The following is a 16,968-nucleotide window of genomic DNA, read 5'->3' as shown; positions in this document are numbered from 1 at the left end:
ATAACCTAATCTGTATTTCCACTATTATTTTAGGCTCAGTATTTGTACTTGGTTCTTTGCTTCATTTCACAACACCAATATCCTTCCCTATATCTGGAGAACACTTTCCTTATGAATTTAAATACGTTTTTTCATACTGGACCATTAGTATCACTGTTAGCACAGGTTGTACAGCATAGTACCTTTCTTTCGTGGTTGCAGTATAGATAAAATCTCTTTTTTTTTCTACAATACTGTTCTTCTGACGGATCATCTAACTTAGCTGGTCTGATATCTTAGGAGCTAAATGCTAATTTTTTTTTCAATGAGAGTTCTAGGACAAAAAGTAGAAATAGAGGAAATTCCCCAAATCAGAAATTTTGGTACAGTGGTGTCTAAGATTTTGTTGTCTATGCTTTTGTGATAGAAACGTCCCATATCTGTGCTGTCTAATACATCGTGTGAGCCTTGATCCCTTGGAATGTGATTCGTGTGACTGAAGAATGAAATTTTTGTTTAGCCATGTGACTATCATATCAGGCTACATATAACTCTGGTGCATGGCTGGGCTTACCACGCCACACTGATTCCTATTTCATAGAAATACTTTCTCTGAGATGAATACTTTGGATATATGTGACTTGTCAAGCAAGGTTGGATGAGAAATAGAGTGAGGATCTCTGGAAATAAATGTGAAAACAAGCAAACCAAGAATGAACTCTCAGCTGGAAATTATCTTCTGTCTGATCCCTTGAGAGAGCACGGAAGCACACGCTGTACCACAGAGTTAGACTGACCTTGAGGCAAGATGACAGATCTTTATTCTTCCGCGAACAGAGAACACGTAGGTGAAAGCTTCACAGAAAGGCAGTTCCTGCCAAGTACAATTCCCCAAAGGAGGGGCGATGATAATAGGAGTTGTTATCAGTGTTACTAGGGCAGCTGAGTGATAATACGCAGTGAGTGGTAAAAACAACAGCTTTCCCTGAACTCTCAATTTGTCATCCTTCTTGCAAGCAACTCTACCCTTGACAGTTTGCAGCTGCACTCTGCTCCCCCATTCCCCGCTGCTTGTGAAAAATCTGCAGCTTTCTTCTCTAATTGTAACTCCATCGCCCATGGAGTATGCCAGATGTGCGAAGGATAAGAATCTGCTTGGCCTTTAGCCTGCCTGTAGTATTATTTGCCTTCTCCTCACCCCTACAAAGTTCCCAGATTCAACTGGCACTGGATGTCGTGTCTTGTAAACAGCAGGACGGCCAATGTTCTCTCTCCAGGGTAACAGGAGGAAGTAAAAGAATTCAACTAAAATCTCCCATCTCATCCTGTCTGGCATCCTTTATTCTGCTGTATTGGACTTTAATTTCACACACACACACACCGGGCGTATCTGCCTTCTCAGGTGAACAATCACAGATCCTTAAGTTACATCTTAGGATTCACCCAGAACACTTTCACTTGGATGACATCTTGAGTATTTTTTCCCCCAGGGGAAAGAAAAGGTTGCTCTCATTTGTTCATCTCTGTGAAGTAACTTTTCACTGACAACAAAAAGTATACTTAAAAAGTACACAAAATAACCTTCAGTAAATAGTTGTTACATTTAAAAAATACGTGCTGGCTTACACTCAAAAAGAAAATAGATCAGAAACTTACCTTTAAATTCCAGCCCCAGAAGTATATAAATTATTTCAATAAAATAAGTTAAAGTTCTGGCAGCCTTCACATCATTATGTACCAAAAACAACTGAAGTACCCAAAATCTGTGTAACTGTATGAATCATTTCCTCAGGCTTGAAGGTCAAGAATAGAGGATTTTCTGGGGAAAATACGTTAACAGATTTTAGCATGCTGATATTGGTTAAATTTTTTGATATGATAAGGGAATACCAACACATTCTCAGGAACAAGCCTGAGTTTTTCATCATTAAAAGTTTGTTTTGGGGGCAAGAGTTTAGCCTGTGATTAATTGTCATCAGTTAAGACACCACTTGGGTCCTACGAGAGAGTGGCTGGGTTTGAGCCCTGGCTTTACTTCTGATTCCAGTGTCCTGCTAATGCACACCCTGGGAGGCAACAGCTGATGGCCTGGGTACCTGGATCCGTGCTAACCACCTGCATTGTCTCCCAGCTTCAGCTTGCATCCCTGGTTGCTGATTATATATGGGGAGTGAATCAGCAGGTAGGCGCTCTTTCCATCTATCACTCTGCCTCTGAAACAAAAAGAAATAAAAATTTAGGAAAAAATGTTTTTGGCAAAAGATTTACTCTCTAGGAGCCGGTTTTGTGGCTCTGTTGGTTAAGGCCATCTGAGATGCCAGCCTCCCATATTGCCTCTGGTTCAAAATCTGGATACAACTTCCTCCTGATGCACGGGGAGAAGCACTGGAAGATGCCAAGGTGCTTTAGCACCTACACCCACAGGGGAGACCTGGAGCAAATTCCTCAATCAGTGGATGGAAAATTCTTTCTGTCTTCAAATCTCTTTCTCTCTCTCTCTCTCTCTCTCTCTCTCTCTCTCTCTCTCTCTCACACACACACATAGACACACACACACACACACACACCTGTCATCCCTCTCTCCATAACTTGGCCTTTCAAGCAAATAAAAAATCTTTTAAACAATAAATTTTAGAAATTTACTTTCTTATTTTTTGTCCAAACGTTTTTCAAATATAATTGGAAGCTCAGCCTTTGAGATGCGTTTCCTGTTTTAGATTCCTGTTTTATAAATTAGAGCATATAAACATTTATGGTTTCTTTATTGACAACCTGATTAAAATATTAGTGCAAAAGTGTTAGTGCAAAAATAAATTTCAATCTATCTGAAACCTGAAATGATAGCTTATTATATCCATCAACTTTAGTTACAGTAACCTAAAAGTCATTTACTAAAAGATACAAATGCTCAGTGCAGATAGTCATATACAGAAAATAACAAGAATATATCCTTATAAGAATTTCCAGGCTCCAGGACAGTAGCCTAGTGGCTAAAGTCCTTGCCTTACACGCACCAGGTTCCCATATGAGCACTGACTTCCCTTCCAGCTCCCTGCTTTTGCTCCAGCTGTTGCGGCCACTTGGAGAGTGAGCCAGCAGATAGAAGATCTTTCTTCCTGTCTCTCTTTCTCTCTGTAAATCTGACTATCCAATAAAAATAAACAAATCTTTAAAAAAAATTCCCAGACTTAATGAATAAATGTCATTTTAGAGAAACTATTTTTTACATTAGATTGCAGTTAGGAGAATCTCACAAATACTATGTTCCCAGAACTGCTTAAAAATAACAGAAAACACAAGATGGTTTTAGTTAAGAAGCCTATTATCAAAACAAAATCAAGAGAGGGGCACTGACCCCAGAAGTTAAGATGTCATTTTGGTCATTCATATCCCATATGGCAATGCATGAGTTTATCTCTTCTCGACCTTTTGGCTAAGATCAAGTGCAATGCATGAGTTTGAATCCTGGATTTTCTTCGCTTCCAATTTACTACTAATGTTCACCCTTGTAGGCAGCAAATGCTCAAGAATCTGGTTCCTGATAGCCATTTGGAAGACCCAAATTGAGTTCTATAACCCTGATTCAACATGGCCTCTCCCTGGCTGTTGCAAGCCTGTGGAGGTGAACTTGTCCAGTGAAGATATCCTTTGTTTTTGTCTCTGTGACTTCGAAATAAAATGAAAATAAAACTTCTTCAAAAAATTGAAAGACTAGTGAAAGATATTCACATGTTGTTCAGTTGTGAATGTCTCAAAATTTAAATTTTGATTATACCAATCAATAAGTGATCAAGCAATTGAAAAATCATAGTGGTTTAAATGTAGATGAGTGTTTTTTAAAGAGAAGCCCTACCTATATTGATCATCTATGATGGCAACAGAGAAATTATGAGAAAATTCATCTGCTTTAACAGATTCCTGTGAACCAAGATTTTTTTTTATTAAGCTAAATTTATTTTTCACTAACAAATTTTCATGGCAGATCACCTCTAAATCTAACTCCTGGTTAGTAGCTTGCATTTTTAGCCACTGTGTTTTTATCCATGCCAGAATCTTGCAGACTTCTAAAACCAGAATCTCCGGAGTGAAGTAAATTAGAACCTTAGGTCCATAGCACCACACATTTTCAAGAATTCTGAAATTGGAATGAACTTCAAAGGTTAAATAGTTCAATGCTCTTAGTCATTTGCCAGTCAGGACTGTTAAAAGAGAGGCCTTGGGTTTTTACTCAAGTAATTCTAATTCAAAGGCATAAAAACTTTAACTTCAGAAAACGTCAAAGTTACACCATAAATATTTTAAGTAGAAATCTAAATAATGAATAAAAGCATGAAGCGTGATGGCAATGTTGAGCATTGGTTTGTGTTCCAGCAGCCCCACTGCTGATCCAGCTCTTTGCTAACTACCTGAAGAAAGCAGAAGAAGATGACCCAAGTGCTTGAGCCTCTTCAACTCACACAGGTGATCCAGATAAACCTCCTTATTCCTGGCTTTGGCTTGGCCTTTGCAGCTATCTGGTAAGTGAGCCAGCTGATGGAAGATCTCTCTCTCTTGGACTCTTCCCCTCTCTCTTTCACTCTGTAACTCTCTATGTAACCTGTCTGTGTCAGAGCAAGCAGTGGGCCACATCAGGCTGGGCCCACCCTCCAGAATGTGAGAGAAAGAGATCTGGAGGCAGATTCTGTAGGGGACTTGTGGAGTTCACTTCTACAGGACTACACTACTCACCAGTTTGTGCAGAGAGCTTGGGATGGGCTGGCCCACAGAACTCACCTGACAAAAACCCAGCTGACGTTCACATGTGCTTGGCCTGGGAAGAGGCCAGGCAAGGCCAGGCTCGGCCAGTCTGCAGCACCTGCTTACAAATGCATAGGCCAGGACTGAGGGAAGACTAAGCCAAGCAGGGCGGCAGCAATTGCCAGCACACATGAGATCCAGGACTGGAAGAAGGCATGGTAGAGGAACTGCAAGCACTCCCTCGCTGGGCTAGTGTTTCCACTGGTGAGTATGTGAGCTACAACTGGGGGAAGGTCAGGCTGGTCAAGGTAGTAGAACCCTTCTGCATATGTGTGGGCCAGGTAGGAGTAGGTCAAGCTGAGCAATGCCACAGGAATCATGGGTGTGCTTAGACCCAGACAGAATGTAGTCTGATCTTGGCTAGGCCACAGCAGAGGCTGGCATGTTCAAAAACCAGGACTGGGTGTAGGCCTGGTGTAGGATATTGGGAGTCACGCCAACTATGCTAGGATACCTGAGACACAAGTCAGGACTGAATTCAAGTCTGACATACAAGAGACAAGCCTGAGGTCACCCCAGGCAAAGTTTCTTGGGGAACTCACCAACTAGGTGGCTAGACTCAGACTACAACCACCCTGGAAAAATCACAATATATATGGTACAACCTTGGAGTGCATGTGTTGGGACTGGGCCTCCTCAATTACTGATTCCTGTGCAATGGATATCAATGGGACACATGATGGCCACCTTATCTAGGTCAGCAGGAAACATCAACTGCTTCATCAGAGAATGAAAAGCAGAAGAGGTTGGACAAGTCTCCTGGCCAACTTTGCAGAATGTTCCTGAGTCTGTGGATGCACTAAAGCTAAGGTGTACTTAATCAAGCAATAGACTATGGAAAAATTTTCTTGACCCTGGAGCAATGAAGCTGATTACATCCAGAACTATCAAAAACCACTAAAGTAACACTCTATCATCACACGACTTTCCTCTTCCCTGGGTGCTGATGTAGTTTAACAGCAAGAAATGCACCCCCTCCCCTTCCTCCTTCCTTGCAGACGTAGGAGAAAAAGAAATATTGAAACATTTGTCCCACCCACCTTCATCCATGCCTCGACTCTCCTCACCCTAATCAGAGACCCATGCTTTTAACTAGGTAAATAATATTAAGGATAAGAAGAAATTTTGTCTTTAAAGATTTATTTATTATGTTTATTGGAAAGGCAGATCAGATTTACAGAGAGAAGGAGAGACAGAAAGGAAGATATTCCATACACTTGTTCACACCCCAAATGGCTTCAACAGCCAGAGCTGAGCCAATCTGAAGCCAGGAACCAGGATCTTCTTCCAGACCTCCCACATGAGTGCAGGTCCCAAGGCTTTGGACCACCCTCTACTGCTTTCCCATGCCACAAACAGGGAATTGGAAGAGGGAAGTGGAGCAGCTGCGACATGAGCTGTGAATATATGAGATCCCAGTTCATGCAAGGGAGGATTTAACCACCGACCCATTTGATAATGCCAGATCCAATTTTAAACTTTTGAGTTGAAAAAAAAAAAGTATGAAACATCAGTCAGTTTGACAACAACCTCTATCAGAGAAACATAAACTCTGCTAAAATTGAAACAAGAAAGAATATTCCCTTTGTGATAAATCTTAAATGAAAGAATGGTGAAATCATTGGAGCTACACAAAAAGTTTATGGGACAATAACTCACAGAAACAAGTAGCTTACAACAGTATAGCTTTTTTTCACAAAAGGAATCAGATTTATTTTTTAAAGAGTTATTTATTTATTGGAAAGTCAGATATACAGAGAGGAGGAGAGACAGAGAGGAAGATCTTCCGTCCAATGATTCATTCCCCAAGTGCAACGGCCGATGCTATGCCGATCCCAAGCCAGGAGCCAGCAACTTCTTCTGGGTATCCAACACGGGTACAAGGTCCCAAGGCTTTGGGCAGTCCTCAACTGCTTTCCCAGGCCACAAGCAGGGAGCTGGAAGGGAAGTGTAGCTGCCGGTGCTTGAACCGGCGCCCATATGGGATCCTGGCGCATTCAAGGCGAGAACTTTAGCCACTAGGCCACACCGCCAGGCCCGGAATCAGATATTTAACAATGAAACACATAATAGCTGACTCTCCACATCAAATGGCAAGGAAAAAATTAATCTTGTTTGTGCCTTACTTGAAGAGGATTAACGGTAATGGCAACACTCTACATATCCCAATTGATTAAGTTTACGCATTTGTAACTGAAAAGTTAAAATGGAGTACATCTACTCCCCAACCAGTGCCAATATGGTTGCATCTAGATCAGCTATAAATAAGAGAAAAACTTTCAGTGGAAATTCTAAACAAGTGAGGTCTTCAGGCATTTTTTTCTGAGAACTGTAGTAGTAATTGATGAAACATTGGCATCTCTGCACAATCAAAGCAGTGGCTACCAAGATAGGCAAGTATTCCAGTCAGAGTGACAGTGCACTCAACAACGGCAGAGGTCAGGGTGAGACGTAAGAGTTCAGGAAAACAGTCAAAACATTTGCTGTTTAATTTTTCAGATGATCGAAAGACAGTAAAATCTGCTTACTAGAAGAATGTTTTGAGAAAGTCAAAATTTCATCAGAAAAACACATCCAGAAGCCTGAATGGAGACGTCTCCACAATGACAATACTGTTACTCATTACTTTCACCAAACAAAGGAAATTTTATGCCAGTTTCTATAGGGTATTCCCTTTACAGTCTGATTCAGCTCATTCTGTCTTCGCTTTGCTTTCTGACCTTCATGTCTTTACAGGGGAGCTCCTTACCTCCACTTAATAAAGTAACACTGAACTGACATAATTCCCAGGACTGGATTCAACGGCTGGCCCTCAGCACTTTAAAACGTGTCTTCAACCTGATGGAGTTCATGTTGAGACATAAAGTTTATATATTTTTATTTCCATGAATATTTTTAAGTTGTTTCATATATTGTTAAGCTTTTGATCACCGTTTTGCTCAGGAGTGGGTAAGAGAAATTATTCAAGCATTTGCCATGCTCTATTACAGAAAAGAAATAAGCAGAGATAATTCAGGTTGAAAAGTATACATCAGGAGAGATATCACTTTAGCCCTTATTTGGAGGGATTTTATCTCCTTGCGTTAGTAGAGTAGTATCGTTTCAGTACATTCCATTCAGTACATTTTCTTCTTTGAACTTCAGTTTCTTTTTTTTTTTTTTTTTTTATTGTTGCTTACATTGTATTATGTAGTACAGTTTTATAGGCGCTGGGGATTCCCCCCACCCCTCCCATACCCCTCCCCCCATGGTGGATTCCTCCACCTTGTTGCATAACCATAGTTCAAGTTCAGTTGAGATTCATTGCTTGCAAACACATGCCTAGCATAAAGTTCAGCGTCTTATTGTCTGAACTTCAGTTTCTTTTTATTTCTTTATTTTTATTAAAAAGCCAATAATGAATGAGGCCAGGAAAACAAAGAACAAAACCCATGATTTGGCTTGATGTTAAACACATCAATTCTTTAGCCAGTAATTTGTTTGGAAAAAGTATTGACATATTAAGTCATTTCATTTGTAATTGTATTTGGCTTTGTAAATAGGTATTTCCACAGTTACCTATCACCTTTTATTTTAATAAGCTCCCCTTTTCCGTTGCTTCACATTGATTTCAACTCATAGAGTATGCTGATTGAGAAATAATCAAGCCTTTGGCCAGACATACCCAACTTATAATTAATGAGGTTGATATTTTTAATGATTTGTTTCCTATTTACAACAGGTTTTTTTTTTTTAATTAAACTGACTCACTGCACTAGTCCTTGGCAAACTTATTTTTTTTTTGCAGAATGCAGAAGTGAATATTTTCAGCTTTTCAGGCATCTATCCAAACTACTCAGCTCTGCCTCAGCAGTTTGAAAGCAACCTTAGGAAATGAATGAAGATGTGTTCTAACAAAAGAAGTAAACATGGGTAGTAGTTACATTTGATCCATGGGCTGTGGCTTCACCTGCCTTTATTCAACTCCTGTTTCAGTCTTACAAAATCTTAAATTACCACAATTTCTGTTATTGGATTAAAAAATTGCTTTTTACATTTTATTTTCTAGAATGACTTATACAGCCCTATAGGGAACAAAAGTGTTGACAAAATATAAGTAAATTTCAACATTTTTTTTCTTTTCAATACTCCCATTGCAGTTCCCCATGTTTCCTGCTTGCTTTGCTAATGTGTTTATTAAAGTGGCCAGTCTTCACCACATGCACAGCCTTGTGGAATTTCTCACTCTTCAGTTCTTCATTGGTGGTCTCCAGCTGTCCAGAATGGTCTTCTCCACTGCTCCAGAACCTCACAATTGTTTCAACCTGGAGAGGTCCCTGTGGGAGGCAGTGTCTCTACAAGACAGCATACTCATGTCCTTTCTAGCACAATTGTGAGGTCTTTTGTTACCCTGATGCAATGCTTCATGTGTGGTACAGAACATATCTCACATTTCTCTAGAGCTGCCAGACACTTGCAAAGGCTAGTTTTGCTGCCATTTCTGTTGCATGCCTCATTTATACCAAACAGTATTTGCTCCACCAAGGTTGGGACAATTGCAAAGCTTGACTCTCTGACTAGTTAACATAAATATTCAGTGCACAATTATTCAGAAAACTACCATGAAATGCGTAACAACTGGATGGATATCCTCCAGAAAGTCTGATTTCTATCATCTCACAAATAAAATCCAAACCAGGTTTATATTAAGCAAAATATGAGTCAAAATAAATTTCATGCCTAACTTAAATTTGCTTCAATATTTAACAATGAGAAATGCAAGCCAATGGGATTTTGCCAAATATCTACTATAACTTACCATTATTTTATTTTACCAAAATTTTCAAAATCTCTTGTATTTCAAGAATAAAAATATTTCAAATCTTAATTAGCTTTTGCAACTAACTCCACAGATTATTTTTCTGGATACGTGACTTGATGCAGCATCTCCTCTGTTTTTGAAATCTAGCATATATCTACTTCTACCTATCCTCTTATTCAAGCTTTTCTAAAAAGTTTCTGCTTTTAATCCCCATCCTCAATTGCTCTATCATTCAGTACACTGTAATCCAGCTTTTCTCCTACAAAGCCACTGAAAGTATTCTGACCAAGGCCATTGTAAATTATTTATTGATTGGTGTCCTAGGGAGTTTCCAGCACTTTTTGACCACTTTTCCTTTAAGCACTGTGATTGACTTTCATAACTCATCTTTTTTTTTACTTTTCTTGATTTTATATATTTCATAGATATTGTTAAAATTGTCAGAATGTATATGTTTGATTTAGAATTTATATATGAAATATATAATAATAGATTATATATTTATACAATATATAAAATGCATACAATAAGGATAAATGAATATAATAATGTAAAATATAAAATAAAAATAAATTCTAACAATGATACTTTGCATCCTACTCATCTCCCTAATTCACATCCTCTCTCTACCTTATTATTTTGTTTTTACAATGACATATTTTCCATCTATAGTCACAGCCCAAGCCCCTCACTAAATAAAGAATTCAACAAATAGCACTAGAAAAGTCACAGTTCCTCAGGAGTATAGACCAAGTTTTTTTGGCAATAATTAAATCTCAAAATGTGTTTTACTCATTTATATTACATTTTTGACTCTGTATATTAATATCGTAAATCACGGGGAATGTTATGTTGATTTTTTGAGACGGGCTTATTTTACTAAGACAAGGGTCTCCAGTTGCATTTTGTTGCAGAAGACAGGCTTTCATTCTTCTTCACAGCTGAACAGTATTCCAACATATACATATTTACCACAATTTCTGTATCTAGTCATCAGCTGAAGGACATCTATGTTGATTCCGTATCTTAGTTGTTGTAAATTGACTTGCTATACACATGGGGGTACAGATAATACTTTCATACACTGATTTCATTTCTTTTAGGTAAAATCATAGAAATAGACCTACTACATCAAAAATTAGGTGTATTTTCAGATTGCTAAGGAATATCCATCCATCCTCTTTCATGAGGATTATTCTGCTTACGGTTCCATCATCAGATTATTGGGGAGTTTTGTTTTTTTCTTTTTCATCCTTATCAACATTCTTTATTTCTTTCTCCACACAATAGCCTTCCAACCTGGGATAAGGTAAAAACTTCACTGCAATTTTTATTTGCATTTTCCTGAGGTCTATTGCCATCTTTTGATGTGTCTGTTGGCCATTTGTATTTTATGCTTTGCAAAAATGCCTATTCACATCCTTAGCCCATTTCAGTTTAGGATTGTTTTTTAGTTTTGTTTCTTGAGCTTGTTAAGAATGCTGGATATTAATCCATTATCAGTTGCCTAGTTTGTAAATACTTCCACTCTGTTGGTGCCTCTTTGTTGAATGTTTCCTTTTGTGTGCAGAAACTTCTTAACTTATTGAAATCCTGTTGATCTATTATTTCATAGTTTTCATGCACATGCCTTTTTAAAGATCTTCTTTTGCTTGCCTTTTAAATATACAGTAGCTCCATAAGGCATAGTCCTAGGTTATCTTCTCTTTTCAGTATATACATGCACACCAATGATTTTATCAGCTGCCATCGTTATAAATACCAAATCTCTAGGCCAGGTTGACTTGCTGAGGCATAGATGTATACAAATACCAGCCCATCTGATGAAGTTAATGTTATGGTTTCTGGGCACTAAATTCAATTTGTCTAAAACTGAGTCAGTCATCTTCACGTTATCCCCAAGCAACTCTTCCATCAAAGTTCCCTATGTTAATGAATAGCATCCCCTTCAATCAGTTGTCCAAGCCAGAAACGACAGTTACCCCTCTTTTCTCTCCTTTTCTCTTGTATTCAAAAATCAAGCTATGCTTAATCCATCTTTAATTTACCTCATTACACTTTTTCAGATTTTTCTTGTCCCCAATAGTCCCCACTACAGTCATATTCCAAATCACCCTAATTAATCATTTGAGTTCTTTTTAATTTCCTTATCTCCTTTTTCCAGAGCCATTCTCTACAATACAGCAATACTGCGACTTTCTGAGGCCTTGCTTATTACATGTTAATGGATTTCTGATGTCCTTAAGAGCGCAGGGATGGCTTGGCTCATCTCTCATATCTCTCTGGTTTTGCCTCTTGCCACTCTGACTTCTCAGATCAAGCACCATCTATGTGGACTGTACTACAAGATTCACACTATAATTATTAAAGTATCTTTCTCCTGTCACAAAAACAATCTCAGTTCTCATCACTGCTCAGTAACTTCTTTTCATCATTTACTTTCCAGCTCACATATTAGTGCTACCAGAAATGCAATCCTCTTCGAAAATGCTTGAATTTTTGACAAGATCAATTTTAGATTAGTTAGCTCTATTCCAAGTTTTCTTGTTTCTGCAATCCAAACTTCTGCCTTTAAAGCCTAACACCAAAGTTGATTTTCTGTCATTTTTAGTCTTTTGCTTTCATAGGATTATATGTCTCAGTGCTTCTGAAAGAGCCCAAAGAGGACTAATCCATTCCCAAAAGGTTAATCAGGTTAACCTCAAAATCACAGCAGTCCAAGGGCTGTGGATGATGTTTGGTGACACTTAAAAAACACAATGTCACACACAAATAATTGTCTTTTCGATATTCTTCTAAAAAATATCCATTTAACGATTGGAAGACTAAAAGCCTGTCAAGTTGTGTGATCACCAATGATAAAAAGAGGAGTAAGAGGTGGAAAGAAGATAGAAAATAGATAATAAACTTTTTCAGTTTATATTATACATCGTGTTGACTTGCCAACAGAATGAATGGGGACAGTGGGTTGATCTATCTGGTTGGGACAGTCATCTCACATCAGAGAACGTGGGTTTGATGCCGAGTTTAGGCTCCTGTTTCCAACTTCCTACTGCAATAAACAATGGGAGCAACTGACTGTCCATGTGATAGGATTCATCCATATCCATAACTTGGATTGAGATTCTTACTCCTAATTTTACCTTATGGAAGCTATTGCAGGTATATAAGGAGAGAACCAGTAGATGAGAGTTCTCTCTGCCTCTCAAGGAAGCAAATGATGTACAAAAATAAAGCATGAATGTCAGACAGGATATTAAAACACAAGATGCTTGAAGAGGGTACATATATTATATTTTCACAACAGGCACTGTAATTTTAGGCTGCTTCAACCATATCTTTCAACACCTTCTAAATAACATAATAAAACAAACAATAGTTCCATATATAGGCAAAGCCACAGTAAAGAAAGTGTTGTGTAAAATATACAACTTACCATTTTAATCATATTTAACTAGGCAATAAACAAATGATGTACAGAATTTTAAGGCCAGTGAAACCCCCAAAGAGTAATGTTTTTCAGACGCAGTATTTTTTCTTCCCAGTGTCATGACACAAAATGACTCCCACAAAAAATGACTTTAGTATGGGTTAAGAACATTTGTAGACTTGCTGAATTAACTGCCTTTTCTTAAACATTCATTTAACACAAACACTAGAATACACATTTCTTTTACCAGTATGGGAGCCAAAAACAATTGGTAGGGTTTAGTAACAGATAACTGACTAAATAATTTAATATTTCTTCAGGGAATACAACACTGACGTCAGAACTCATTTCTAACTAAAAATTCTAGACATGCTTTCTGTACTTCTTTGGAAGTTCAGGCTCCTCCCTGTGCCTTCCCTGAAATTGTCTCTCAATAAATGACCGTCTGCCTCCAGCTTCCACATTATCTACTTACTTATCAACAACATCACCAGAATATAATTCCCAGAAGGATGAAATTAGGCATAAATTTCTTTTCTCCTAATTTATTACTGAGGTCATTCTCGAGTCTACAACATCTACATTAGGATGACCTCTTTTATGAATACCCAGTATTCAAATATTGGTTTGGATTTACTTTCTCCATTGAATGATTTTATATACCTTGAAACACGTCCTCCTTCCCCTCCTCTCCTCTTTGTGGATCTTCAGATTCACACGAAAGCAACAAACATATTAAACTTCTAAATTGCCATCCTAACTGATACAGTGACTAAGTAAGGGCTACAGAATTTTCCATAGAATGTGTACACATTTATATTAGGCAAGAAAATGCTAACAGTATTTTATAATCTGCCAATTTAAAATTATGAGATTTTAATGTTACTGCCAACAAGGCTTAGAAAATTATAATATGAATCCCTAGTTCTGTTTGGATAAGAGTTCATCATAAACAATGTGATCTTAATGTTGTTTATAAGGATATTTTGATAACTTTGTTGAAAGTTGTTTGTTTGAAAGATAATTTTGTTCTGATAAGTTAAACATCCTTAGTTGAGCTCCTATAAACAAATATGTGAACGACTATATAAATCCCAGGAAGTTTTATCAAATAGCACTGTGACTCAAATCCTGACTTTTGGGTTTTGCCTTTGTCTCTAATTATAAATTTGAAGATTCTGTTTTAGAACATTTACTTGTGAGAATGATAAATGGAGTTTTCCCGCAATCAATTTAATTTTACAACTTGTTACTGAGGTTAATTGTTGATTATGAAGCTAGTTTTGATCCTTCCAACTCCTTTATTGTTTTATTATTATACATGCATAGAAAACATTTAGCAAAATAATTTTTGAGTTCAGGGATAAATCCACATTTTTTTAACATGCTTACAATGACTGATAGAATGAGTAGAGTATTATAACCAGTAATAGCCATAACTTCTAAAATTCTTTCTGCCTTTAATCAACTTCACACCCACTCATAACTCCTATATAACCCATATCTAAGCTTGGGCCATCCTGACTCCTAAAGAAATAAAGAATCTTAACTCAAATTCTCAATTTTATAGTCTCACAGTTCATAGATTTCATCAAGACTGATGAATTCTCAAATATATATCTAAGCAGGCATTTTAACAAGAAATCTGGACCTCTTCTCTCATCTAAGTTACCAGCAATATATTTTATAACTACAACCTTTTGTATGATTCTATTATCCTAAAATCCCATCTTCCAAAATAGGCTTAAATTCCTAAGAAAGCATAGCAGTTACATTTATTTGATTCTATTCTCCTGAGCATGCAAATAATAGAGCAATAAAGTAAATTTTCATTTTTTTCCTTTCCTGAGTTTTTTCTCTAGCTTAGGATCAGATTAAGTTTAAAAAAAAAAAACTATTCTTAGTTTGCAACTTACACAGTCAAAACTTGCAACACGGTTTGCTACATTTTAGAAGAAATGTACAAAAATGATCAAGTGGGTATGACCAATACATAAAAGAAGCCCAGTATGGCCATCTTTGTTCCTGAACGTCACATAAAAATTGGCCTTTGTAGACTGAAAAATGCACAGGCCCATCAGCATAAAGAGGCAATAGTAGTGGCCAGCATGCCGGTTGTTCCTTGTGGAATCTACACTGCCACATAGATTGCCACAGCTGTCTCCTTTGCGATTCCTCTGCTCCATCTCCTTCACTTCACTTTGTCAGTGAAGCACATCTTAGTCACATTGTGAACATTTCCACTCCCTGTGGCCTTTCCCTTGTGGTCTTACTCTCCTTCGTGCTGGCCCACTTTTCTCCTTTCCCGTACTGCTAAGTGGCTAAGTGATGTCCTCAGTTATATATGGGTAGTATTTGATAGCTTCCTTCTGAGTGTGAAAGCAGCACCAGCTGCATAAATCCTCTCTTCTTTTCACTTAGCTCTTTCACTCACTAACCTTGACTCTGCCTCCACATGTTCTCCTCTCTCATAGTACTGGCCTTGTCCCTCTCTTAGCATCATGGCCAATCCCTCAACCCTTTTACCTTAACTAGCACATTAATACTTCATTGTGTAGCTGTTCAGCCTGAGACTCATGAAAGTTCAGATTGACTTAGAGTTCCAGGCAATTTCTACCATCCTGAGTTTTCAGCTATAACTATCTCCACCTCTAGGAAATCTATATTCTACAAATCTACTCTCAACCTCCCTACATTAAAACTCATAAAATAATTCATATAGAGAACACTGAAGCATTTTTTTTTACCTCAGTAGTATCTTCATAGTAATTCTTTTCTTCATTTTTCTCTCTCCCCCTCTCCTCCTCTGTTCTTCATCTCTCTCTCTCTCTCTCTCCCTCCCTTTTCTCCTTCTATCCTTCCCTCTCTCACCCTTTTCTTTTTTTCTCTCTCTCTTTCCTTCTCCTGCTTGGTTCTTTTTTTTTCTAATCCTCCTCAGATTCAATCTAACTATCCAATGTGTGTGTCTTGCCTCCCCAATGACTCAGAGGACAAATTCTTTGTCATAACATCCTTCATATACAATTGTTCCACCTGAAATCACCTCTGTACCTATAGACTTCTGAATTTTTCTGTAGTTTCATTTGCTTACTTTTCCTCTATTCTTTGCAGGACAAGTTACTTTTTTCCTTCAAAAAAAAAATCAAGCCTCTTTATCTGTGACCTATTTTAAAGTAATTCTAATTCCTCCACTTCTTCTGAAACTTCATTCCCTAACACCAATCCAGTTCCTCAAATCTTCAATATCTTGATCTTTTCTGTTTGTAATTAGCCTTGCAACTTCCTAAATACATATACATGTGTCTCACTCAAATCCTGAAACTACCAGACTGACTTTTGCATTTCTCTGATTACACTGACCCATAATCTTGTGATGTACTCCTGGAGTGCCATGCACCAGCCACGTTTTCAATCCCTCTGGGAAATTTTAACTTTCCTTAGGAGAATTCTTATTGAGTACTGTTTTTTCTAGAAGGGATTGGGTCTAAGGAACTTTCATCTATTCAGCCAGTCACTCAGGACCCCAGTAATTTAAGAGGCATTTCTAAAATAAATTCCATAATAATGTTTAATCTATAAAACAAAAATTATAAAGTAAAACAGATTGTTCAACTACCCCACATCTAGCTAGAGTCCAAATGCAGGTGACACAAGAAAAGTGGCCTGGTCAAGGACTTCTTGAATCTGTGCCAAGAAGGTGTTCAAAGGGGAATGTACATCTGGCCCAACATGAATGTAGAAACATCAATATCATCTGAGTCTGAAACACCATGCAAGGCCCTGTAGAAATGGAGTCTATGAGTGGTTTCATGAGCTGTGGTTGCTGTTAGCATTGAAGGACTGTGCCTCAGTGGGGGAAGGCATGAGGAGGCCTTTCACATATCAGACAAGTGCAGCCACTGCCCTTTGTCATCCTGTCCGTTACATAACTGTTTAATATGACACTGGGAACTGATGGACC

The sequence above is a fragment of the Ochotona curzoniae genome, unplaced genomic scaffold, assembly GCF_017591425.1.
Source record: "Ochotona curzoniae isolate NIBS_2020 unplaced genomic scaffold, NIBS_Ocur_1.0 scaffold_4505, whole genome shotgun sequence".
Taxonomy (NCBI): Eukaryota; Metazoa; Chordata; class Mammalia; order Lagomorpha; family Ochotonidae; genus Ochotona; species Ochotona curzoniae.
The sequence above is the reverse complement of the archived record's forward strand: the minus strand, read 5'-3'. Positions refer to the sequence as shown.